Here is a 27,778-nt window from a genome sequence, read left to right on the forward strand (position 1 = left end):
ACAATAAAAACATTCTAAGGTTTCCTTGACGAATGAGACCCAGCTACTCCCCTCTGCCACCAAAACTAAAATTGGTATCCAGGTAAAGGTCAAGCCAAAACACAAGAAAAATGTGTAAGAATTCCAAACACACCACATATGCTATTATTGATTTGAAATTGTTTTCCAGGAATGTGGGCTTGAGTTTGATGTTCCCATGGCAGTGTGTTTATGCTAATCAGGTTTTAAGAAACCAAGTAGTTTTACATCTATGCCACATCCCCTGGTTGACGCATTCACTGCTGTTTGTGAAGAGATTTGCAAAAAGCTTTAGTTGAAGGCTGTAAAACTGAATTTTATAATTTATCTCTCAAGGTGAATTGGCTGCAGTGAAAATGCTTCATAGCAATCCTCGTCTGGAGATTCATCCAGCAGATAAAGGAGGTATCGTACTTATGGACAGGCAGCACTACTTGTTGAAGAAGCAAGAAGTGCTACAAAATGGTCATAAATATAAATGCCTGTATAGGTATCAAGTTGATGGCTTGATTAAAAAGATCGATTTTTACTTGTATGACCTTCATATGACAGATTTGACTTTTTTAGAACTCCATGATTATTTTACTACTGAACAGTCTGTCGTACCAGTTTTGTATGGTTTACCAAAGGAAAGATCCAGCGATGTGTCCCATCATTTCCAGTCGCAGATGGGCTACTGAACCCCTCTCTATTTTTGTTGTGGAAACCATCAGAAACCATCAGACTGATAGTGATAACATTTCCAGTGCACTTAAGGATACTAAGAACTTCCTTTCACATCTATATGCTTGGTACAAAGAATTAGAAGTGAATGACCTGTTGTTTGCAATTTTGAATATTGCCTCCCTCTTTAGAGTGATACGTATGCAGAGATAGCAGGAAAGTGCCTATCTATGATTGCAAGTCCTTAACATGTGCTTTACAAGGGAATTGAATGGGGGGGGGGTTGCAATGGGACAAGGGATGAGTGCTTACTTAGTGTAATCTACAGATAACTTATCTGGTGATGCTACCCAGTGCCCAAACCTTTTGTTCTTTGAGCAGTGACAGTCTTGGGTGCTGTAATAATGTGATCTAGAGCTAACTAATTACCACAGTGCTGCTCAGTGTGCAAACTAGTTGCTCCTTGAGGACTGCAGGACTGTGGAAAATATCCGAGGTAGCTTTTACAGGGAAAGGTACAACTTCTAGTGATTGCAGATACACAGGGCACCATTAACCACTGCTGTGCAAGAAGCAGCTACGGGCAAAGGTGAGGCTTATGTATAAGCAGAAACAAAACAAGCTTTAAAGTAGGTATGCCCACAGGCCAATCAGGTAAGCATACAATAAGCTTTTATGGTTGCCACCTATCCCATTATCAGCAAGACACTCACTGGTTGAGCTACTTCATCCCATTGCCTGCTCTGTAAAGCAGTGAGACTTTAAAAGTCCTGCTTTTCAATCTCACTGAATCACTGTGGAAAAGCCACAAATACTTCCATTTTTTTCCATGGCAATTCTGTTATGTCACCAATGCGGACCTGCAGGAAGCACTATTCCCAGTTAGGCCTGGGTGTTGTAACTCGTGCAGCAATTGGCTGCAACTCATGAAGAGGGTGAGGATTGAGGCATGAAAAGCGCTACAAAGGTTGCGGTTGTAAAGCATTTTTTTATTATAATTTCTGCAGCTGCTAATAGTAGAAAACTGGGATTTGTTTTTTTTTTTTTTTTTACAGCCAGAGTCAGCTAGCCAGCCAAAGCCAGTCAGTCAGCTAGCCTCTCCAGCAGGGAAGCCAGCCAGCCAGCCACTCCAGCAGGGAAGCCAGCTAGCTGAGCAAAGACTAATTGTAGTGGTAAGTAAGTACAAATAGTATTTTATGGCTCCAGCTTTTTAAAAACAGGAATATTGTGTTTCATTTCAATTTAACTTGTTAATGTTTAGAGGTAAATGGGGTGCATTGTACAGTATTTAAATCTGTGTAGTGGTTATTTTGAGATTTGCTAGTAGTAGTTTTTAAAAGTATAAAAAGGATGTATGTGTGTGCATGTATGCTTGTGTGTGTGTAACTCAATCTGTAATTGTGGTTGTTTTGGGATGATTTGGAAGCATTTTTAAAGGCTACAATGTGTGTATAGAAGTTTTTTTTTATTTCTGGTGGGAGCAATCTTCACAGATATATGTAGTGTGATTGATATGTTTCTATTGTTATTGTGGCTGTTTCAGAATACATTGTTTACAGTTGGAAATGTTTCGGGACAGTTTGCACCTTTTGGGTGAAAATGTACTGCTGGGCCTGTTTAGTTCATCACTGTGCTGGGTAAATTAGTGCTACAGGTTTATTATTTCTTTTTTTTTTCCTTAAAATTGTCTCTATTTGTTAAGCATCTGTTTATTGTTCTGATTTTCCTACCAAGGAGTGTATCATATAACTGATTTGTTTGCAGTTAAAAGCATCCTCTAGAGTCTCCTTGCTCCTTTTTTATTTAAAACTTTCATTTAATGTCTCACTGCTGTTTTTTTCTGCTGTGATAAACATTTCTGTAGTGTTTTCTGCCTAAAATAGTGTAGCTAATAGCTGTAGCATAGTCCAGTTTCAGGTTCGCTGTCTCTGGGCCTGGTTGTTTTTTTTTTTTGCAGTGGCTGTTTGTTCTGAGCACATGTTCCAGGCCATCTTGGGTTAGCAGAAGCCATTATTCACTTTATTGAGAGGATTGTGTTGATTGGCCACTGGCTGGTAAAGGTCTAGGGCTTGGAGTAAGCACCTCATTGGTTCTTTTGAGCTTTATTTAAGCTGTTTCAGGTTTGAACCTTCTGATATTTAGCCCTACCTTTGAGAGGGTTTCTGCTTATTCACACTGAGCTGAACGTAGGAGGAGCACTGTCCACAACTTTGATCTGTGATATATAACAGTAAGTATCCTGTTTTCTTGCTTATTTTTACTAGTCATTGCTTATTCTTACTATTTATTGCACTTGTTATTGTCTGCTGCCTACTTTTTACTGTGTTTTATTGCTATAAACTAATCTGCACTGTTGTACTGCAATTTCTGCTTTACTGGGCCTGTTAAGTCACTTTTTGTTACTGTCTTACTGTTTGTAAAGCTTTTTAGCTTGTTTCATCATGTGAAAGGTGTTAACTGGAAAATGTCTTCATTTGTTGAGCATCTGTTTTTTCTGGTACTCCTGTCAAGGAGTGTATCATATAACTGATTTGTTTCCAGTCAAAAGCATTCCCTAGAGTCTCCTTGCTCCTTTTTCTGTTTAAAACTTTCATTTAGTCTCTTACTGCTGTTTTTATGCTGTGATAAACATTTCTGTAGTGTTTTTTGCAAAACATAGTGTAGCCAGTACCTCTAGCATAGTTTTCCAGCCTCCCGCCTTGTTGTCTTGTTCTTAAACATGGTGGCTTTGCAGTTGGCCAACTCTACTGTAGGTTTGATCTGGGACACTCCTCCCAGTCCAGTCTCATTAGCTCATTCTACCTAATACAGACAGAACATCTGGGAAGGCCATCCCCTTAGTTTCTTTATTGAATTATATTCTGTTCCTCCTTTCTCCCTTGCCACTTTACAAAAAAAAAAAAAACTTTATTCAGCTGCTTTTACAGTATTTGTGTTTCCTCCTCCTTCATCTTGCTTTTTCTACTACTTGTTTTCTAAAGTGCCCGATTGCATCTTTTCTGCTACATTTATTACTGCTTGTTTTAGCCTGTTTAAATTGTATTATTCTAAGCCTCTTAGTTTTGATTTAAGCTTGGGCTTTAGGCCTGTCCCTTAGCTCTCCCTCAGCTTCTGGCAAACATGGATGGACAATTTCCTATGGTTTCTTCTGCCAGCCTGGTTGAGATGGGCATACTGAGACAGTGTAGCAACTGCCACATGTACATAGGCAACCATCTACTACTACCACCTAGGAAGACAATTTGTGAGAGATGCAATTACATTAAGAACCTAGAGTCTATGCTCTCTCCCTCACAAGCCAGTATTTCTGGCACTGAGAAGGTTAACACAATCACTACACCTCAAACACCACCCACAACTACACAACACACACCCACATATGTGGAGGTTCTCAACAAAAACAAACCCAAACAAAGGAGACCTCAGAGGCACAAACACACCTCCACACCACATACCATGCATAGTCTACACACACGTGTCTTGCAACCACTAAGGCCTAACCTTAAACCCAATATATTAGTCATAGCAGACTCCACTGTGAGATACACAGATGTGCCTCTCACCAGGTTGGATAAGGAGAAAGTCATGGTTAGTTGTTTGCCAGATGCCAGAATCCACCATATCACACAAGGATTCAAGTCTCTCAACAGTAGGTACTCTTATGACTCTGTCAAAGTCCATGTTGGCATGAACAACTTTAGACGTATCTTCTTGGACTACATGAAGAGAGACATGATTCAGCTTGCTGAATATGTGTCCCAGGCAGGTATGTCCCTAGCCTTAAGCAGGATTCTACATTCACCCAGAATGATGCCGAAATACAAACAGAAAATTATTGATTTAACAATTGGCTTAATTTCTGGTGTCCTTCCAGGGGGATCCAGTACCTGACAGCCTGAGAAGATATGATCAACAGACCATGAGGCTTTGCTACAGATTGCCTGCATCTGTCTCACCTGGGATTCAGGCTTCTGGCAAAGGCACTTGCCTCCCTCATAGTGCCTTTTTAGGAAAAGTCATGAGGTTAATGCTATTAACATAAACATTTCAACAAAATACAAATTAACTGTCATGCTGCTGAATGCTAGGAGTCTAAACATGAAACTTTTGCAAGCATTCCTAACCCTGGAAGATGCTGACATTTGTGCAGTCACAGAAACCTGGTACAAAGCTGTGGAGAGCAACCCAGGCTTACCTGGTTACTCATCCTGTCATACATTCAGACCCCAAACTGTGGGCAGCAAAGCCAAAGGAGGTGGAGTTTCAATATATATTAAAGACACACACATGTCCAGGCTGGTCAAACCTATGATGCACAGGAGACACTGCAGGTGCAGTTAATTGTTGACAAAACACCTATTCAAATCATAGCTGGCTACAGGACCCCAAATTTGACTCAAGATGCCCAATCCACCTATCTGGACCTCTTCAAATCTATCAAGATTCAATCGTCATCATCATCAACCCCTTTTTCCCATTTGTCTACATGGGGTCAGGGTATCATGTCAACTGTCACCAACTCTCTTGATTCAGTGCCACAATCCTGCCTTCATCACTCATGCCTGACTGTCACAGATCTTCTTTCACACAATCAATCCACCTCTTTGCTGGACGTCCTTGCTTCCTCTTACTTTCTTCCTGTCTGTCCCAAATCATCTTCACCAGATTGTCTTCTGCTTTTCTACACATGTGCCCAAACCACCGTAATCTGTTCTCTTTGATCTTTTCTGGAATTGGAGCTATTTTGACTTCTGCTCTTATGTCTTCATTTCTTGGTCTGTCCCCCAGTGTGCATCCTATCACCATTCTCAGGCACTTCCATTTCCATCACCTCTAGCTTCTTCAGCTGTTCTGCCTTTACTGCCTAGGTTTCTGTACCATACAGTAGTACTGGTCGCACCACTGTATTGTACACCTTACTTTTCAGTTTCTTTGGCATTCTTCTGTCATAGAATACACCTGATACTCTATGACAGTTGGTTGCAGTCCCACTGATTCTAGCTTTGACCACTTTGACCTCTTCATTCAGACTACCCCTCTCCTCACCTACTCCCAGATACTGTTTACCTGTTCCACTATCTTCCCGTATATCTCTATTCTCAGCTTCTTCTGATTTCCCCAATTTGCTGCCATTACCACCATCTTATCTGTGCTTAGTTTCATGCCATGTGCATTCAGATTTGTATTCCATTCTCCTACCCTTTGCTGAACTTCTAGCTCAGAGTCTGCCTGTACTGCCACATCATCTGCATACAGCAGCTTTGTTGATACGTCCCCTCCAAACTGTTTGCTAATGTAGTCCGTCACCAGTATGAACAGCAGGGGGCTCAGAGCTGAGCCCTGATGTACACCCACACCCACTGGGAACCCCTCTGTGAGGCCAAACACTGTTCGTACTTGAGTCATTGGGTCCTTGTACATATCCTGCACTAATTCTACCAATGTTTCTGGGACTTCAAATCACCATAGTACTGCCCAGATCAGCTTTCTTGGGACCTTGTCATATGCTTTCTCCAAGTCTAGGAATGCCCAGTTGGACTCTCTCCTCATCTCTAGCTTCTTCTCAAGTATCTGTCTCATTGCAAACATCAGGTCAATTGTGCTGCATCCTGATCTGAATCCAAACTGCTCATCTCCCATCTTACATTCTACTACTTTGCATATCCGTTTATCAATCACCCTCTCCAGAACTTTCATGCATTGTGATAGGAGTTTGATGCCTCTGTACTGCCCACAGTTGTAGATGTCCCCTTTGTTCTTGTACACTGGCACAAGTATGCATATTTCCCAGTGTTTCTCTCCACACTGCTATTATTACCCTTAGGAGCCATTTCTCCCCTATCTCACCCAGCATCTTTGTCGTATCTGCTGTGACCTCATCCAACCCTTTACCCTGATACTGGTTGACTTTAACTACCCAACCATAGATTGGAAAAACCACTCATGCCAGAAAAAAATGCCCAGAGATTCCTCGATTTTATCAATGCAAATGTCTTGGAACGACTAGTTGATACCCCCGCAAAAGGTGATAATATCTTGGACTTGGTATTAACCAACATGAGTAACCACTGCAGCACCCCTACAGTATCATCCTCCCTGGTAAGATCTGACCATAAAGCAGTCACTTTCAAAGTCAACATCTCCCCTGACCCCCCTCTAGCTAGGGTCAGACTAAAAAGTTCTCCAAAGCTGATTACAACCTCCTGAGGGATGGTATAAACAGTTTCACAGCCCCCCCCCCCGTAGGAACTGGCATCAATGTACAAATCTACACCAAAGTAGTATAGAGCATCTATATAGATGCATGGAATCAGGAATACCTGACAGGACAAACTCATCCTCCACAAGGAAGAGTAAACCTGTCTGGTGGATATCTGCAATAAATAAACTATATAACAAAAGGAAAAAATTGCTATCCAGGATCAAGAAGGAGCAGGTGCCCAACTGGAAGCAATCTCTCCTTGGCATGAACAAGCAAATAAGAGCACCAGTGAAATCCTTTAAAGCCAGCTTCGAGTCCAAATTGGCGTCATCTATTAGAGACAATCATGCATCCCTCTTCACATATGTCTGCAGTCTCAAAGGAAGCACCCAGATTTGTTCAGAGCTGGTGGTCAAGGACACCACATACACAAATGCTGTAGATATAGCCAACCTACTGTCTGACAGATTCAGTCAAAACTTTCACCCCTCTGCCCCCCCATCAGTAAATCAAGACATCCCCAGTACCTGTTCCCCACCCCTTATCTCTAGGGAACAGGTCATCAATGCCTTCTCAAAGACAAAAAGTACAGCCTCCATTGGACCCGATAACATCCCAGGCTGCATCCTACATGAACTCAGGCATGAACTTGCAGCAGCATTAGACACCTTATTCAACCAAAGCCTCAGTACTGGCTTTGGCCCAGCCAAGTGGAGGACAGCCACTGTCATCCCTTTATACACGATCCGGAAATTATAGACCCATCAGCCTAACTAGTCTTATCCACAAGGCCATGGAAAGGATTATCATGGACCTCATTAACAGGGACATTGGCACCCTCCAAACACTCGACCCCACACAGTTTGGCTTTGTCAAGAGGAGGTCATGTTAAATCTGGTCGACTTCTTTGAGACAGTCACCAAAGCCGTGGACGAAAGGAAAATGGTGCACACCACCTATCTTGACTTGGCCAAAGCCTTCGACACTATTCCCCACTCAGGCATAATAAATAAACTCTTTCAACTAGGCATCAATCCATATGTTACCAGATTAGTAGCAAACTGGCTCACTGATAGAACCCACCTAATCAAAATAGGGGAATCCACCTCAAGCAGTAGCCCAGTAATGAGCTGCGTACCGCAAGGATCAGTCCTGGGGCCTCTGTTATTTGGGAAATACTTCTCTGAGGTACAGGCCAAAACCAGTCGGCTATGGCTGACCAGGTTTGCAGATGACTGCATGCTGGGCATGGTTATCAATTTCCAAGGTGATGTGGAAGTCCTCCAAGGGGGTCTCACCCAAACAAATGACTGATGCCAGAAACATGGGCTCAAGCTGAATGCCAAAAAAATACGTCATCATCCTCTTTGAGGAGAGTGATGTCCCCATATATTATCACATTAATAACAATGTCCTAAGCACGCAATCAGTCGTAAGGGATTTGGACTCCCTAGTTGATAGCAACCTGACTTTTGACCACCATGTTGCTTCCATTGTAAGGAAAGCTTTCTACATGGCTCACCTCATAAGTAAGGGTATCTCATCCATGGACAAGGAGGTCATAACATTCCTGTATTATTCCTTTACAAGGCCAGTTATTGAGTACAATTCCCCCTTGGCATGTACCTCACAAAGCACATGCAGCAGCTGGAGAGACCACAGAGGTTCCTCACCAGAAGAATCCAGGGCCTCAAACATCTACCCTACACAGATGGGCTAAAAGCCCTGTCCCTCTACTCAGTTTCATACAGACTCCTCAGAGGTGACCTCTGTCTGGCATACAATCTCAGACCCTGCCCTGATGGGATTGCTGCATATCCACAAGTCAAGCTCCAATCAAGTAAACCACACGCTTGACCTCAACCTGGTCTGTGACATCAATAGAACTTGTTGGCAGGACAGATTTATGTCCCAGAGACTTCCCCATCTGTGAAATAGAGTCCATCTTCATGTCAAGCAGAGTGCCTCATTATCCCTTTTTAAGTGCAACCTGGATAACTGGATGGGAAACAGAAAATACACCCCTGGGATTCCACCTGTGTCACTGCTAGACAGGGACTTTGGGTGCTGACTTGTCTAAACATGGGCTAAACCCTTGGCTAGGCTTATAATGGCCTCAGGGCCAATAGCCTAGTAACATCCTATGATCCCATGAGCATGTGTTCAGAGGTAAATGGGGTCTATGAGGTCTGTTGTGTATTCTAATTAATTTTACAGTGGCTTTTTAGTGATGATTTGCAAGAATTACTTTAAAGTGAAAATGTGTATAACTTTATTTTTTTGGAGGGATGGCGGGCATTTTCAGTAGTACCCTTAACTACATCTTCACCAGTGCTTTTGTGATGCTATGGCAGGGGTGTGGCCAGTGTCATATTGGCCACACCCCCATGTTCCACTTTAGCACTCTTAAAAGGAGGCAACCCTAGAGTTTTCTACCAGCAATTCCCAGCTCAGATAGGTGAAATCAGCCATTTTAAAATGACTGGTTTGAAGCCCAAGTGTTAGGGAATCTCAAAAATAGATGCCTAAAAGCAGTGAAAACATCAGATACAATGTATTTAGAATACTACAATTGCAGAACTGCAGCCCTTACAGCAGTGGAAAAATGCAACTTGTAACTCTAAGCAAGTGCAGGACAAAACAATAAATAGCTCAGCTGGAGAACAAAAAACAGTTTATTTACATAAAATTATAGCTGCTTTTAAGAAGCCAGACAAATCAGATAGAGGAACTTTTTGTTCACAGTGTCAACATGTGAGCTAAAATGGCGTACAAAGATCACTAGAGACAAAAAGGCATGTCTATCTGCGCACACTACACACTAGGTGGAGGGATATTAAAAAAGTGTGAGATGAGGATCTTAAGGTAATGGTTATTCTGTATCATATGCGGCATCCTCTTGTGATGGGGTGAGGATTCCAGCATTTGACTCTGGCCTGATGAGGAGGCAGGAGTCCTGAAGTGATGAGTATTCTGTGTTGTGAAAAGTGGTTGGGGTGTCAATAAGTGACTGACCTCTGCAGCCACTATGTTGGATTGTTGCAGTATGACTTGTGGATCCCCCTGGCAGAGATGTTGTGCAACTGCTGGACTGTGACCTTGATAAGGACCACTCATGAGGTGTCCTGCCCATGGAGGACAACAGTTGTGCCTAGCCGCAGCAATATGTGGTGGAGTATAGCACACAACCAGCTATCCTAGTACTAATCTATGAACCTATGAACCTATGAACCAGATGCAGGTGAGGACTGTGTAGCATTTCATGGCTCCTCAACATGATCATACCAGGTGTGTACTCCCCCCAACATCAGACAACACTGCCTGTGACCGCACTGATAGAATGACACTGGCAGTTCTCTGCACGGATGTGGATATGGCAGCAGTGAGGCCACCATAAACCTCATTGGATGCATGACTACTATGTCCCTGGCCTGCATGTCCTCAGGTATACCATGCATCACAGCAGCAAGAGACATGCTAGAATGATTTGCAGGAGACTGTGCGTAGCTGTTACTGCGATACACCTACTGATTGAGACTGAGTACTGCCCATATGTCAGGGGCCACGTGACAGTGATGGCATTTGGCACCCCTGTAAGCCTGCAAACTGGTGGGTATACTCATATCAGATTTAGTGTGGGCATCTACTGCCTCATCCATGGAAGGAACACTGGTAACCGTAACAGTGGGGGATCCCTCCTTCACTGGAGGTGGCGAGTGTTCAAGCTGTACAGCCTCATATGCTTGTGTGGGTAAGGGCATACCTTCAGCCTGTAGTGAAGGTGGATGCATACTCAGCACAGAGATGAATAGTGCCTTAGTGGCATCAGACTGTGACTTAGTTATTTACGTCTCACCTGCATGATCATCAGCAGCAGCCTCAGCACAGGTGCCAACATCAGCCTACTGATGTGCCCCAGTTTCTGCATGTGTCACTGTAGCAACACTTTGCCCTGTGAACACACAACAAAATACACAACAGAAATTATCAATGAGCACAGGCACCTGTGCCAAAATTATGACCCTGTACATGTACCTTAACTGTGCCCTGCAAGTTGCATCATGTAAACCCAGCTTATCTCTGCTGCCATCTTAAAGTGGCTAGATATTTGATGTATCCCAGTCAACAATGGCTATGGTCAGCCTATAGTGTCTATTTGCAGTGCAGCTGTACAGAAATCTGTTGTAAGAAGTGCTAACCTGATATATCTTCCATTGCAACACTGGGGGCTGGACCCATCGTCATTTCAATGTCCACTCCTCCAGTGATAATCCCAGAGCCCTTGTTCTCCTGCACGGACACCAGAAAGCTCTCTGGATCTGTCACTCCAATTGCTCCTGGTGCCTCGCCTTCAGTGATGGCCAACTTTTCAACTGCTATGGAACATGCCTTTGCTTTGGCACAGCATATTTCTTGTTCTTTGCTTTAGGATATCAGTTGCTTTTTGCCTTCTCATATATATTATCTAATGTAAAGTCATTCAAAAATTTTACATTTGCTCCCTTTCAGCTTACACTCTTTCTACTTTAATGGCACTACTGCATTTCCCTGTCGTGTTTATTTATGCATTTATTTATTTACTTACTTGTTTGTTTATTTATTTATTTGTGTTTCTTGCTTTGTTTTCCATGTACATGCATTTATTTTTATTTGCATCCATCTTTAGTTTCCACACTTACAAAATTTCCTCCAACCTGTTTTGTATTCCACACATATTAGACAAGCTTATGTGATTCACAAATAGGCATATTTTCCTTCCCACCATCATCCAACTGTTCCTACAAAAAATTAGTGGAACAGTCCATAACAGTACCCCACTAGTAACATTCCTTTCCTCAGTGTGCCCACCACTTATATTTCAGTCTGCATCCGGAAAGCCATCCTACAACTGACATCACCATCCTGTTGCCAGCCACATGTTAACTTGGTGTTTAACCTTTTGCATGGACCAGTGTGAGATGCATTACATAAAGTGGAGGTAGGCTTCACCAATAAAGCCTCCCTAGTCTCCAACACCTGATAGTTTGTCAAACACATTTGTTAGGAATTTGAGGTGTGATGCTTTTTGTTTTATATTCATGCTGCCTCTGGATTTATAGGCAATACAAAATAACACAATCAACAAATTATTATGTGACCCTCCCCACTCCTGATATAAATGAAACAACTCTGTCACTTTACATCTGTACTCCCACTACGAAGGAAACGAATCATACATGTCTTCTTACTGTGTTGTTACACATTCCATTTTCAGATGCTTTGTTAAAAATGATAGTCAAGTGTTATTATTTTCTCTAACTTTACATTATTTTTTTTTATTTATTCCATCATGCTTTGTTATTCTGCTTACCCCAAACCTAAGAATGTAATCACCTACTAGTTTATATACCCCTGTATAGCATCTTCCTATACAGTCTGATTTAAGCAACTTAAAAGATCAGAACTTCACAGACAACTCTGCTGTTAAAGTGTAAAAATGATATAATTAAAGGGATCATAGGAGTTTACTAGACTGTCAACCTGGAGGTCATGTCATGTGGTATACATATAGGATCATAGGAGGTTACTAGACTGTCAACCTGGAGGTCATGTCATGTGCTATATATATAGGATCATAGGAGGTTACTAGACTGTCAACCTGGAGGTCATGTCATGTGGTATATATATAGGATCATAGGAAGTTACTAGACTGTCAACCTGGAGGTCATGTCATGTGGTATATATATAGGATCATAGGAGGTTACTAGACTGTCAACCTGGAGGTCATGTCATGTGGTATATATATATATATATATATATATATATATATATATATATATATATATATATATATATATATATATATATATATATATAGGATCATAGGAAGTTACTAGACTGTCAACCTGGAGGTCATGTCATGTGGTATATATACAGGATCATAGGAAGTTACTAGACTGTCAACCTGGAGGTCATGTCATGTGGTATACATATAGGATCATAGGAGGTTACTAGGCTATCAGCCTGGAGGTCATTTCAAGCCTATTTGTTTCAACCCAATGCAGTACCATAGATATGCTAGTCAATACCAAGAATTGTATTTAGTAATCACTGCCCATGTCAAGGAGGGTTGTGGGCACTATCCCTGGTAAGAATGTACTGTGCCCCATCCATTCATCCAGGTTCCTTTTGAACAGTATCATAGAGGTGCTCTGTTTCACATGAATTGGTAGCCTATTCCAAAGACACGGCAGTTCCTGGGAGACAAATCTGTCCTTCTAGCATGTCCTTTTTAAGTCGCAGGCCATATTTAGGTCCCTGGAATGGGTAGCCCAAGACCCGTTTGATTTATGGATGTGCAGTAAGTTCATTAGGTCTAGGTTTGAGATTGCTCTGTAAGTTTGGCATAAGTCCCCTTTAAGAAGTCTATACTATACAAAGTATAGTGACAGGGACTTTAGTCAGTCTGTGTAAGGAATGTGCTGGAGTCCTTTGATCTTCTTTGTTAGAAACCTCGGAGGTCTCCAATTGCTGCAAGTGCTTTGTACGGTACATGCCTAAAGGGGCGTTATACTCAATTATGGGACTGATTAGTGATAAGCATGGAGGGGTTATGCTCTCCTTTGCTCTAGAGGTGATGCCTTTACTAATCAAGTGTACTGTGTAGAAAGCCTTCCTTACTATAGTAGACATATGGTGGTCAAATTTAAGGTCACAGTCAGCTTGTGATCCCAGATCCCTTACTACTTCACAGGTACTTAGGGTATTGTTATTGATTTATCCCGGTATTCAAGAAGCTCGGCGCAAGGGTGGTTTTAGCCTTGCGCTGAGCGTCCTCATTACAGATGGCACAGCAGCGCCATATGAATATGTATGAGGGCATGCCACTGCACCTTCGATGTGCACAGGAAACGTGTGCGAGTGCAGGGGGCATGTACAAGTGCTCTACGGATGCATAAACATGCCCCGACAGTTGCAAAACCTACTATGCCTACTAGTAGAGCCCGCCTCTAATCGTAAGTCAGTAATTCAGTGTCCATGGATACCGAAATGTATGCTAAGCATACTGTCCACAAACAGTGAAATAAAATCGAAGTAGTAAACACACAAGCACGTAGTGGAATGTTGAGCCCTGTCCCTAGAACTTTCACAATTAGATTCCCAGTGTCCCTATTATACATTTGAATTGCTTCAATATCGAAGGTGTAAGCAAAGCGCAGCATGTTTGCACGTTGCTGCCCTCCGCCGAGCGTAACTTTCACATCAAATTCAGTCAAATAGAGAAAAACATGCAGAATCAACGTAAATGTCAATAGTGTAGTGTTTAGAGCATCCGCCTAATGAACAGGCATTCACAGTTCGAGCCCAACAATAGCACATATAATTTTCCATGTGGAATGAATGTCGTTTTGCTGTAAAACTGACATGAGTATCGCATGAGATATTTAACTTAAATATCATTCAAGCAAAGTGGCACTGTCATAATGAATAAGGCACTAGTAAGCAGGTATAAGCACACATAAGCAGCAGTAAACACATATGAGTACCAGTAGGCAAGTCTGAGTGCACTTGCACGGGTCTAAGCAGTGCCCAGCATAGGAAATGTATATAAGTATGTACAGATATATATATATATATATATATATATATATATATATATATATATATATATATATATATATATATATATATATTTATTTCAGTTTGATGACCGGGGAGGTCCATTGGGCTCAGGGAGCCCATTTTCAGTGGAGGCCCAGGGAGAAAAGCTCTGCATTACATTGTGATTATACATAGTTATTCACAAAATATCTGCATGACATAGTGATTATACACAGTTATTCACATAAAAATCTGCATTACATAGAATATATATATATATATATATATATATATATATATATATATATATATCTATGAAGAAAGAATGATGTAACAATAAAGCATACAAAAGGAATGAGAAGGGAATCAACAGCAACCACAGTATTATATAGCGCTGTCAGCGAATGTCATATCCAGCTGGGCAGAAGTGAGCAAAGCAGTGCTACTCACACCACAGGCAGGATATTAACAGTGGGAGTAACATTGTTGGTCTCCTAAGTCTACTTTACACACAGAGGGTAGTCCCTGGTGGGACTACCCAAATATTGATAGGCTATTTGGCTATCCAAGCATTACACAAGCAAGGGTAGGTATGTTCAAGGACTAAATGGTGGGAGAGCCTGAGATTACATGGGTTGGGACAATATACGTGTAGGGCCCCTAATGCTCGGGAGAGGGCAATGTGTGGAGGTGTGTCATGGCTGTGATAACAAGTGGACAATGGAGGGTATGTGTGTATGTTGAACACGGGTGGGGTGGAGGAACTATGGGTATGAAATTATGGAGCCAGGCGTGCCAGGGTTGGATGGGCTGGTTCTAATTGGACTGTCCCATGGAGGTCAGTGAGTTCGTTATAAGTATATATGCATACACACATGCAGACATCAATATGTAGAAGTACATTCTCTGTAACACATTCATTCCATTTGCAGACATAAATAACATGAATGTGTCCTTACAAACCTCGACAGTAGATAGAATAATAGGTTGTGCATAAGAGGGAAGGGACGAATCTGCTAAAAGGCAGAAGTGTGTGCAATGACCGAAGTCAGTGCTATGCTGAAAAAAATCAAATGTGAGGACTTTCCCACACATGGAATCATTCCTGTGATCTGCCTGCTACGGCAACGCCAATTACTAAACCGGTCTATTTGTAAAAGAAATACGCTGAACACGTACATAATTAGGCTCTCATGTGTAACGTAGTTATACTTATTAATTTATTATAGTGTCATGTTAATGGGAGTAAGGATGTAATGAAGTATAGAGTCTAATTTGACATAAACACATGTGTGTCCCATGTGGGACAACCCAAAAATTGTGAATAGTATTCTTTTGGTCGCTCATGTCACCAATGTTTGTGGACTAAAAGTTTGGGAGTTCTGAGGATACGTGCAGTGAGTCAACCAATGGGATGGGTCTATAGGAGTAGGGGGTGGCCATTGTGTAGTGGTATGGATACACCACAAATCCAACTGGAGAATGGATGACTGCAGTGTTAGGGAGGCGTTTGGGGTGTGTGTTTGGGGAACCAGGAGCCATGGGTATATATGCAAATGAAGCAGCACAGCAATGGTGTATTGGTTAGAGCAACCACCCAACGAACAGACATTCCCGTACCGAATCTCACTGCATCACATACTATTTAAAATCAGTAATCTGTACATGAACATATTGCGACATCTGTCCACTGTATAACCTGCAAAATAACAATTAAAAGTTAACTGGAGCGAAGTGTCAGTGTCATAATGAATAAAGCACTAGTAAGCAGGTCAAGCATATATAAACACCAGTAAGCATGTGTAAGTGCATTAGCACGGGGTATGCATTGCTTAACAGACACACACACATATATATATATATATATATACATATATGTATGTGTATGTATATATATATATATATATATATATATATATATATATATATATATATATATATATATATATATATATAGTTGCAGACATATACATATATATATATATATATATATATATATATATATATATATGTGTGTGTGTGTGTGTGTGTGTGTGTATGTGTGTGTGTGTGTGCATAGATATACACAGATATACAGCTATGATAGGAAATAGCACACAAGAATGACATATGTTCACATGCTATGCCAATGGAAGTGAGGGGCCCGAGCAAGAAACATGAAACACGTAGCATGACCTTCCACCCCCCCCCAGCCGGACACGGGAAACATACACACAAACAATGTAAAGAGTCCACTGCTCCCCAGACCACAGGCAGGATATAACTGGGGGGGGGGTGCACAGTGCACCCATGAATTCTAATCTTGGAACACAGACAGGAGCGTCCCTTGTGGGACAGCCCAAAAATTGGCAAGACCAAAAGAAGGTGATAAATCAAACATTCTGGCTGCGGTGTATACGTACTCGGAATACAAGGGTGGGAAAGCCTGATGACCCATGGGTTGACACAATTGTATGAAATGGGTCCCGTGAACTGGAGAGTGGGCAGTGTGTAGAGGTGTGTCTAGAACCCACCAGGACCCAGAGTAAGGATGGGTGCTGTAGAGGAAGTGTGGGTGGGGGAACTATGGGTAGCTACTTATGGGTCTAGGTGTGCAGGTGTTGGCTGATGTGGGCCTATATGGACAGCCCTAGGGATATAAGCAAATGTGTTCATTGGGCAGAGGCATCGCCCAACGAGCAGCCACACTCACTATGAGTTCCACTGCAGCAAAGTGTAATCTATATGAAAAGGAACGGAATAACCAGATGTAGATGTATATATATGTATCTACCTATGAACCTATGAACCTATATGTAGAGGTACGTGTGTGTATATCTATGCATAGCGACATAGAGATAAGCCTCTCCCTCTCCGTAGTACAAATGTATACATACAGAGATAGAATACAGATACATACCCATATGTAAATATATACATATGCAGACACCCATAGACCCATATGTTGTTAGATAGCAATATATAAATATATACATGTATGCATACATATACAGATATATCTGTATATAGTAATGTATATATATATATATATATATATATATATATATATATATATATATATATATATATATCTCTGCATGTGACTGTAAATATACACATGTACATAGCTAGGATATGATACAGCAGTTATGAGTTACATATGTTCACAGGCCATGCATATGGGGGGAGGGGTCCAATAAACAAACATGTAACATGTAGCATCAACCCCCGAGCTAGGCCTGTGAGACATACAGACACACAATAAAAGTAAACACACCACTGCTTCCCAGACCACTGGCAGGATACAACCAGTGGGAGAGACCTGCCAGGTCTAATCTTGAAACATAGACACCAAAAATTAATGATCATCGGAGGCAGTCCCGGTAATGACTCATCAAACCAGGCTGTAGATGTACACGGACCAGTAGGTTGTGCAAGCCTGATAATCCATGGGTCGACACAACATACGACATGTGTCCCAACACGGGGAGAGTGGGCAGTGTGTAGTGGTGTGTTTATACCCCACCTGCACCCACAGTAAGGATGAGTGCTGTAGAGGAGTGGCAGGTGGGGGAACTATGGGTATGCAATTATGGGCCTAGGCATGCAGGTGTTGGCTGGCGCAGTCATATTAGGACTGCCCTGGGGATGTAAGTATTATTCTAAAATGGGCATAGCTGATGCCCATACCTCTCAACCCCTAAGAGCAAATACACTGGACAGGACATAAACCATTGGGGGAACAAATAGGGACCATACCTCTGAACTGTCCCCGATTTCCAGGGACGTCCCTGATTTTGACTCAGTTTCTATCTCTGTCCCACTTAATCCTTCCTAAAACTAGTGACTTTTGTAGGAAAGGTGGTGAATTACATGTAATGAATGACAACAATTAAGAGTTATAAACATCATTTACCTCAGAAAATGTGTATGGATTCATATGCTGTGAGTCTGTCAATGTGTCAGGTTAATAACACCAATAATTTAAATGTGTCCCTGATGTTGTTATGATGTGTCCCTGATTCAGTTGGTATTTTTCCCCAATTGTATGAGATGTCTGATAGGGACAGAAAGCACATATTCCACTGACAACCTTAGAAAGATGATAGAATATTAGGTATGCAGTAGCATGACTCGGCTGAAGGATGTGGGTTCCAAAACCCAACTACTTGTTTGTACTGAAGAGTGTCAGTTCCCATGTATTAGCCAGACAGCTGCAGAATGTAAGAGGAACACACCAATAATATGAATCAAACTCTGGACAGGCTGCGGATTCTGTACAGTCGAACGGCATGCTTTCGCCTAATGGGCAGCCATTCCCGATACTGTAGGCATGTAATCCGATGTAATAGGCATCACAAGGTAATATCCTAGTTCTCACTCCTACCCAGGGGTGTGAGTATCAGATGCAAACACCAAATGCAGTGCATTTGCAAGTGCGGGAGCAAGCGGGTGTAAGCCTCTTTGGCCACCAGTATGCGAGTATTACACTGGTGAAGCAATGTAGAGGCTAACTGAATGTAAGAAACTGTAACCAGAGGTTAGCATTGCTTAGCTCCATGCAAACCTGCTCACAACTGCTTTGATGTGGCTTAATCACTCCATATCCAATGGCCTTGTTCTGCCCAGCAACAATATAAAAGGCCTCTGCAAGGCTCGAAACCAGGACCCTGCATACACGCAGCTATTGTGATTTACCACTAAGCCATGGAAGATATACAGACATCGGATCTTATCACAAACATATCATCCATCACAGTCATTCAGTAGTATAGGAAATATATTCCATCATGTAGATGTATGTGTGAGTGTTTATGTCCTGATATGGATACATACATATATATAGATATATCAGGAACATCCCATGTGACAACAAAGCATTACAAAGGAATGAAAAGGGAAACACCAGCAACGCCTGTATTATGTAGTGGTGTTGTCCTATGTAATATCAAGACTCCCTCAGACAGACATGTGTCATTAATACATGCAAACATTTGTACATTGGCCATACACATCACTCTGTGCATGTTATTTACATTAACACAACAGTTCCTGTCCAATCATTATGTGAGAACAGTACTCTTGCAAGGTGCTGTGTGTGACATCATCATCATGATAAAGGTAAATGGGGTAACCATAGAGGGACCAGTAGTGTTGTATGTACAATGGGGTCATCTGCATCACATGTACCTGGAACCTTTAGGAGTCATACCAGGATCGTGTGCCTGAGAGACAGGGGTGAGGACAACTGGAGTATGTTGTGATGATTATTAAAAGGGTTACATGTGTCCAGTGGACACGTGTGAAATGGACAACTATGTATGGGGCAAATGTTGTTCTAGGAACCGATTGGTCTTTTGTTTCCATAGGGTGAGAGTGGGATGTGGGGGAAGGAGAGTAGGTATGCTCATGGAGGATAGGTTGGGTAGGATGACAGACAAGACAAGACAGCATACAGGATCGGTATATGACACATGTGGGGGAATACACCTTGGACAGGGAGGGTTGTTCCTCAGTCACAAGCCCATGAGCCCCCAGATGGAAACAGTGGGATGGAGTTCCCCAGCCATGGGCAGCCACCACTGCACCAAAACAGCCACAAAGGTGGCAGTGCTGGGGGCTGTCTAGGAGGGGCAGGCTCATCCTGTAAATGTGACACTCTGCACTTGAGCTGGCGTATCTGGCCTCGACACCCCTTATTGAGCCCCCTATGCACCACGTCCGGGACTGTACGACAGCAGACATTCCTGTCTGGACCTGCTCCCAGGGGGGACAAGCCCCATCCTCAGTGGTGGTTCCACCAGAAGGTGGTGCAGAGCCAACAGAGATGGAGGTCTAAGGATGGGCTCCAGATGTACTGGTGCCCGGTGCCATGGCCAGCTGAAGTGGGACAGGAGGTTCTGCTGGGACCTCCAAACCCATACAGCCTATGATGTTGCAGTTTAAACACAGATATGGCTTAGTAATAGCCAACAGCATTCAGGATTACTTATAACAGCATGCATAGATATGACCATCAACCCAACACAACAGATGGTATACATTTGCAGAGGGAGCACAACACATGCATATATACTGCATGACATCTGTACAAAGTGTAGAAGACTTGTAACTGCAGCTATGAACAGTGGCCCATTATTGGCATATCACTGAGAACCCCAGACAGTGTCTGTCATACCACTGTTTCATGTGACATATGTCTAATCAGGGATACGATGGCAGTAACTCATCACTATCACCATGTACTGACTGCAATCCTCACACTATGCTCCTGCAGTTCACAGATGTGTGTTCAGTGAGTAACACAGGAAACAAATGGTTCCACACACTGACCAGTCCACAGATGGCCCTACAGATGGGGGTCCTTCACAAATAGAGCACTGTCTTGTCAGTTGTAAAACATGCAGAATAGCCATTACCACACACAACCTGTTAAACAGGCAGTAGTCTCAATGAAGCATAGCTACACTTACATGCTGTAGTCATGTCTGGCACATCACCCTCCTGTCTTTAGGCTATTTCCCACTGTGTATGTTGTTTGAGGAGCATCCAGATATCATCTGTGATGCCGTTTACCAAACACCAGATCCAGGTACCACTCACAGCGACTGTCATAGGCAAACACCAGCATGATGTTCCTAGATATTTGACTGTGTTTCCATGTGATTAGCTATGGGAACATCATCACAGCTGTTCCACATGCAATCAGCTTAGAGGAGGACTGCATTAGGTGCAGAGGCCATCACTTGATCATGACCATCACTTGCACACAAGCTGCTGCTGAGCAGGTGTACAACTCCACATCCACCAGAGAGTGTGTGGGAGGGACAGACAGAAGCAAAGTACATCAGAGAAGGGCTTGGAGACTAAAACCTATGCATCATCTGTCACACACCTACCAGTACAGGGGTTCAACCCCCTGACTAACTAGTCATTACTATTACAAGTGCATGCAGTTACTCTATGTGCCACAAAGCTGAGATGTTGGTGTGCTGTAAGAACATATATGTGTGCTGGTGAGCGACATCTGCACCAGAGATATAGTAGACATACATTAGGTGTAGCACACATGGCTGTCCACATGAACGGATGTCATTGTCAACACAACCACACTCTGTAATGGATTCACATTGACACACTTTGCCAGGCCCACAAATACACTTCCTAACTACTTAGTTTGCCACACTGCAGTAATGCACAGGTACTACATGCACCACACGGGATATCCGGAGATTCTATGGGCTAGGGCATATGAATTTGTTTGACATCTGTCAGTATGCCAGTGGGAGTTATACTGGAAGTGTCTGTGGTTGGGAGCATCATACCCCACATGCAGACACAAGGTGCCAGTACTGACATGCATGTGTGCATTGCTTCATGGGTGTGTAGTGGTTGGCTGTGCAAGATGGCTGTACAAGGCTGGGTGAGGGGTAATCCTTGGCATCATGCCACCCGCAATGGTGTGCAGTGTGGTACAGGGGGTGTAGTGTCTGCAATGTCCTACACAGATGGGTATTGTATTTACTGTCCTGACATTCTGGTTACCATTGTGTATGGCCATAGCTTTGCAATGCATGTCATGTCTGTGTTTCATAGTCCTTGACATGGACATTGCTTGGGATGTGCACGTCCCACAATAATGTTGCAGTGACATGTACAAGTGTACCTGGTTTGGCTGGCACATGTTGTGTACACAGACTGTTATCCTCAGATATGCCAGTACTGGCCTGGTGTGACAGGACCTGCTTGTAGACAGCAGGTTGACCCTGCACCTGCATTGATAGCATGATACAGGTATTCCCTGGTGTCAGTGGCATTGGTCCATACAGGGCACATGTGTAAGGCATTGTATGGCCTCTGTGGATCACATTTGATGCCACCACATATGTTGCAGGCATCCAGTGGAGAACATAGTGAAGGCACATTGTCCGCAATTATGTGCTTATTGTACTGCTGTGCAGGGTGCCATGCCTTCTGTAGCCCACTGTAATCACACCATGCCTACTATCTGTCATCAATGTGCAGGGTACTAGCAACATAGAGGGATATTCTAGGCAAGTGTATTTGTGTATGACACATGGGTTCAGAACATATTCTTGGTAATAATAGTGTTGCATACTTTGTTCACCAGGCCTTTTGCCAGATGTAGGGGTATGGCTTGCCAACACAGTACCTTGGCTGACTGACATCTGTACTCCTCATGAGGCGGACATTGTGACATATAATACGGACACCATATAGGAAAACTACAAAATCCGCTCCCCAAATGTCCAGTGGTTAGACACTCACAGCCACCTCCACACAGGCTCTGACTGTCAAACGCACACCTGCCATGTCTTGGAATAGAACCCTTAACTAGTGTATCACAATACAGCATTACACAGTTACAGCACACGCTACGAAGATTACTGGGTTACAGCAGTCCCAGAGGTGTATTACTAGGTGGGTGACAACAGCAGGCTTGCCAAAGGTGGTTATGTGAATTGTAAAGAGTGTGCATATTCTAAAAAGCATTGTTTCTATCTCAGGCAGACAGAGACACACACACACACACACACACACACACACACACACACACACACACAATTGGCCTCTCTTGGAATAGAACCCCTACCTAATTAGTTTATCACACTACAGCAATACACAGTTACAGCACGCGCTACAGAGAATACTGGGTTACAGCACTCCCAGAGGTGTATTTCTAGGTGGATGACATCAGCAGGATTGTCAAAGGTGGGTATGTGAATTGTAAAGAGTGTGCATACTCTAAAAGCATCGTTCACACACTCACTCACATAGTTGACCTGTCTGGGATTAGAACACCTACCAAACTAGTTTAACACACTATAGCATTACGCAGTTACAGCATGCACCATGGAGATTACTGGGTTACAACAGCCCTAGAGGTGTATTCGTAGGTGGGTGACATCAGCAGGATTGCCAAAGAAGGGCATTTCAAGTGTACTGCAAGTTGTACATGTCTGTTACCTGCGTGTACTCATTGCTTACTGTCACAAAAACACATTTACATCTGCTTACAACTACCTTATGCAGTCCTAACTGACAATATCAACAAAGCTTGCAGGTCTTGAACCCTGGACTATGCACACTGAGGTCACTGGACGTACCACAATGCCATCTGGGTTGTATATATGTTGCATGGAGTCTATAATGCACATCTTACTACAGGTATTCCACAGTACTGCAAAGACATGGGACAGTCACTTTGTGTACGTATGTACAGTACCCTTGAATGTACCGTACTCTGTGAAACAGCAAAGACAAGTCTACATCTGTACAACTGTCATAACTACATATATATATATATATATATATATATATATATATATATATATATATATATGGGTTCATGTCTATGGATCGACAACTCACTATATCGACATCCACTTCACCGACATCTAAAATAATCGACACCGCAAATCACGGACATTTAACAGGTAAGACATTTAAATTTGCTAATCATGCCTACCATGTTTTAGTAAGTATGGCAGTGTTATGCATGTCTGGTAGGCATGATTAGCTAAATTTAAATCTCCTACCTGTTAAATGCCCGTGATTTGCGGTGTCGATTATTTTAGATGTCGGTGAAGTGGATGTCGATATAGTGAGTTGTCGATCCATAGACATGAACCCATATATATATGCAATGTTGTCTGTCCACCCTACAAATATGCAGGAACATACTGCACATTGAGCTGATGTGCATAGCCATTGCAGGGCGTCATGTGGCTTCACAATTGCTATATAGTGTAAGCTGCTGACACAGTTCATAGCCATGACTATGTTCACATACAATACATATCTAATGTGGAATGCGACCCACATCACTGAGGTGTATACACACTAAACCCTAATGTGGAATGTGTGACACAGGTCACAGAAGGGTATACGGATGACCCCTGCACATCTGCAACCATATTACTGATGCCTGGCAACTATGCCCACACATGGCTAACTTAGCAGTACTCTATGTCCCACATGCCATCTGTGTACCTCACACACATGAGGAGCAGGCATGACAGTGATGTCTGACACCAGCAAGGTGAATGTACTGTATCTGTGGCTTGATGTGGTTATATGTGTATGTTGTGCAACACATGTATGTATTTGGATACTGTATAGGTGAATACTTCCATGTCGTGACACACTGAAGATGTTCAACACATGTTATGTGGTGGTTTCATGTTATGCCTACACAAGCTGTGCACAGGCCTGTATGATGTTTAGTGTTTCACATCTGCAATATCACCATTACACAAAGGCCATAGTTGTATTAGGTTCATAGGTTCATAGGTAGATACTAGGCTATCTGCCTGAAGGCATTTATAAGCCTAGCCAGAAAATGTGTTGGCTTTCACCGCCCCTTTAGATTAGTTCCCTGTGCCTCTGTCCAGCAGAGCCATTGAAGTGATCCCTGGGGTAAACTTTCTGTTTCCCATCCACTCGTCAAGGTTTCTCTTGAAGAGGGTTAGCGAGGAGCTCTGCCTAATGTAGATTGGAATCTTGTTCAAGAGCATGGGAAGTCTGTGGGACAGGAATCTATCCCTCCAGCATGTCCTATTTATTGTTGTGGTGAGGTTTAGATCCCTGGAGCGTGTGACTTGAGGGGATATGGTTTTCTTTAGGTGGAGCGTGTCCATCAATTCTGGGTTGGACATGGCCTTGTATGTCAGGCAGAGATCACCTCTGAGTAGGTGGTATGCAACCGAGTACAGCTGGAGTTTCTTCAGTCGAGCTGCATAGGGCATCTGCTTGAGACCAGTGATCCTCTTGGTGAGGAACTTCTGTGGTCATTCCAGTTGTTGCAGGTGTCTTGTAAGGTACATCCCAAATGGGGCATTGTACTCTATGATGGGTCTGATGAGTGATGCGTAAAGGGGCCCAATGACCTCTTTCGATCTGGATGCAAACCCTTTTGTGATTAGGTGGGCCACATAGAAGGATTTTCTAATCACTTTGGCAATATGATTATCAAAGGAGAGGTTACTATCTACTTGGGTCCCCAGATCCCTTATTATGTCTTCCGTATTTAGGGGGCTACCACTTATGTGGTAGTTTGTGGGTACTTTGTTTTTTCCAAAGGGGATGACTATGCACTTTTTGGCATTTAGTTTGAGACCATGGTTTTGACACCAGGTATCCGTCTCAGTGAGACCCTTTTGGAGGATGTCTGTGTCAGCTGGAGAGTCAATTATAGCCCCTAGTTTGCAGTCATCTGTGAACTTGGTGAGCCATAGTCCTCCTGTGCTTGCCTGTACCTCTGAGAAGTATATGCCAAACAGGAGGGGTCCTAGGACTGAGCCCTGGGGAACACCACCTGTAACAGGTTTAGAGTCAGACCTAGCTCTTGCAACTCTTACCATGTGGGTTCTGTCCATAAGCCAATTGGCAACCCATCTCATGATGTAGGGGTTTATGTTCAGGCTGGTGAGCTTGTCTATAATACCTGAGTGGGGAATAGTGTCAAAGGCCTTTGCAAGGTCTAGGTAGGCTGTGTGGACCACCTTTCCTTGTCTATAGCCTTGGTAACTGTCTCAAAGAAGTCCACCAGGTTTAAGAGGCATGATCTGCCCTTAACAAAGCTGAACTGGGTTCGGTCCAGTGTTTGGAGGTTTCCAATGTCTCTGTTAATGAAATCCATGATGATGCGCTCCATAGCTTTGCAGACCAAGCTAGTCAGGCTTATAGGGTGATAGTTCCTGGGGTCCATTGTGGCTCCACCTTTGTGGAGCAGAATAACCATTGCTGTGCACCATTCTGTGGGCATGTAGCCTGTGGAGAGGCTGAGTTTTAAACAGTGTGTTTAGGTGAGGGGTTAGTTCATCTTTGAGCTTGTGTAGGACGCAGCCTGGGACACCGTCCGTTCCCACTGATGCTGTGTTTTGGCTTTGGAAAGGGCTGTTTTAACCTGAGTGTCTGTGACTTCAGGGGCACTACATTCTTCTGGTATAGTTATGGGCCCTTTTGGGGGTGAGAGGGGGGGTGAAATTTGCACTGAACCTGTCTGCCAGGATGTTGGCTATATTGGTCGGTTCACTGTATTTTGTGCCATTCTGCACTAACTCCGAGCAGATCTGAGAATTGCTACTTAGATTCTTGACATAGTTAAAGAATGCCTTGCGATTATCTTTGGAGTCCATGGCAATTTTTCTTTCGAAGCTAGCCTTGGATGATTTTATGAGGGAATGTAGTTTCTTGCTGATACTGATCAGGGATGTCTTCCCTTCTTGGGATTTTACTCTTTTCTGTACTAGTTTCCTCCTTCTATTGTATAGCTTGTTTATGGCAGGGGTGCACCAGGCTGGTTTCCTTTTCTTGGAGGAGTGAGTCTTGGTTTTGTTTGGGATAGCACGATCCATGCATTCTTGTAGGTGCCCATAGAGTGCATTAGTAAAGGATTTTGCAGCTTGGACAGCGTTATCCTTTAGCATGGGGGCTTTGAAACTTCCCACTTCGGTCTTAAGTAACGTGAAGTTTGCTTTTCAAAAGTTTTTCACGGTAGTTTTTTTGACTGCTGGTTGTGGCGGAATGTGGATATCCAGAGTGATTAGTTTATGGTCAGATCTAAACAGCAAGGGGTTGACCTCCAGTGTTGAACACTGGTCACCCATGTTGGTGATGACCAGGTCTAATATGTTGTCACCTCTGGTGGGGGTGTTAATCAGTTGATCCAGGGCATTTGAGTTTATAAATTCTAGGAAATGTTGGGCCTGGGAGTTTGTACTTGAGTAGTTCTCCCAGTTAATGTTTGGATAATTGAAATCACCCAATGTCAGAGTGTTTGGTAGGACCTTTATGTTTCCCAGTGTTTCCAGGAATGTGGAGTGGGGGTCCTGGGACATGGTGGGTTATCTGTAGCAAGCTATAATTTGAATAGCAGTTTTGCCCATTGTTAGTTGCATGTGGATGATCTCTGAAGCATCCTGCTGTGCCACTAACCTGGAGGTTTGGATATCCTTGATGAATATGGATATTCCCCTGCCTTTTGTATTTCAGTCTGGGTTTTGTGGCAGAAATGTATGGTATGAGTTGTAGCCTGGGGTGCTCTCTGGAGCCTTAAACCAGGTTTCTGTTACTGCACATATATTGATTTTCTCCATACTGAGGTGTGCCTCGAGTGCGTGCATTTTGAGGTTTAGACTTCTGGCATTGAGCAGCATTACCCTCAGTTTTTTGTTACTTATGCTATTTACGGTGGTGGGTTTGTCTTTTGAGCCTTGCCTAAAAAAGGCACTATGGGGGTGGCAAGAGTCTTGGCCAGTATTTGAAAGCCTAAGGGTGACAGGTGCAGGCCATCTCTAGCAAAGCAGAGTG

This window comes from Protopterus annectens, chromosome 14.part0 (genome assembly GCF_019279795.1).
Source record: "Protopterus annectens isolate FY-2018-M chromosome 14.part0, PAN1.0, whole genome shotgun sequence".
NCBI classification, from domain to species: domain Eukaryota; kingdom Metazoa; phylum Chordata; order Ceratodontiformes; family Protopteridae; genus Protopterus; species Protopterus annectens.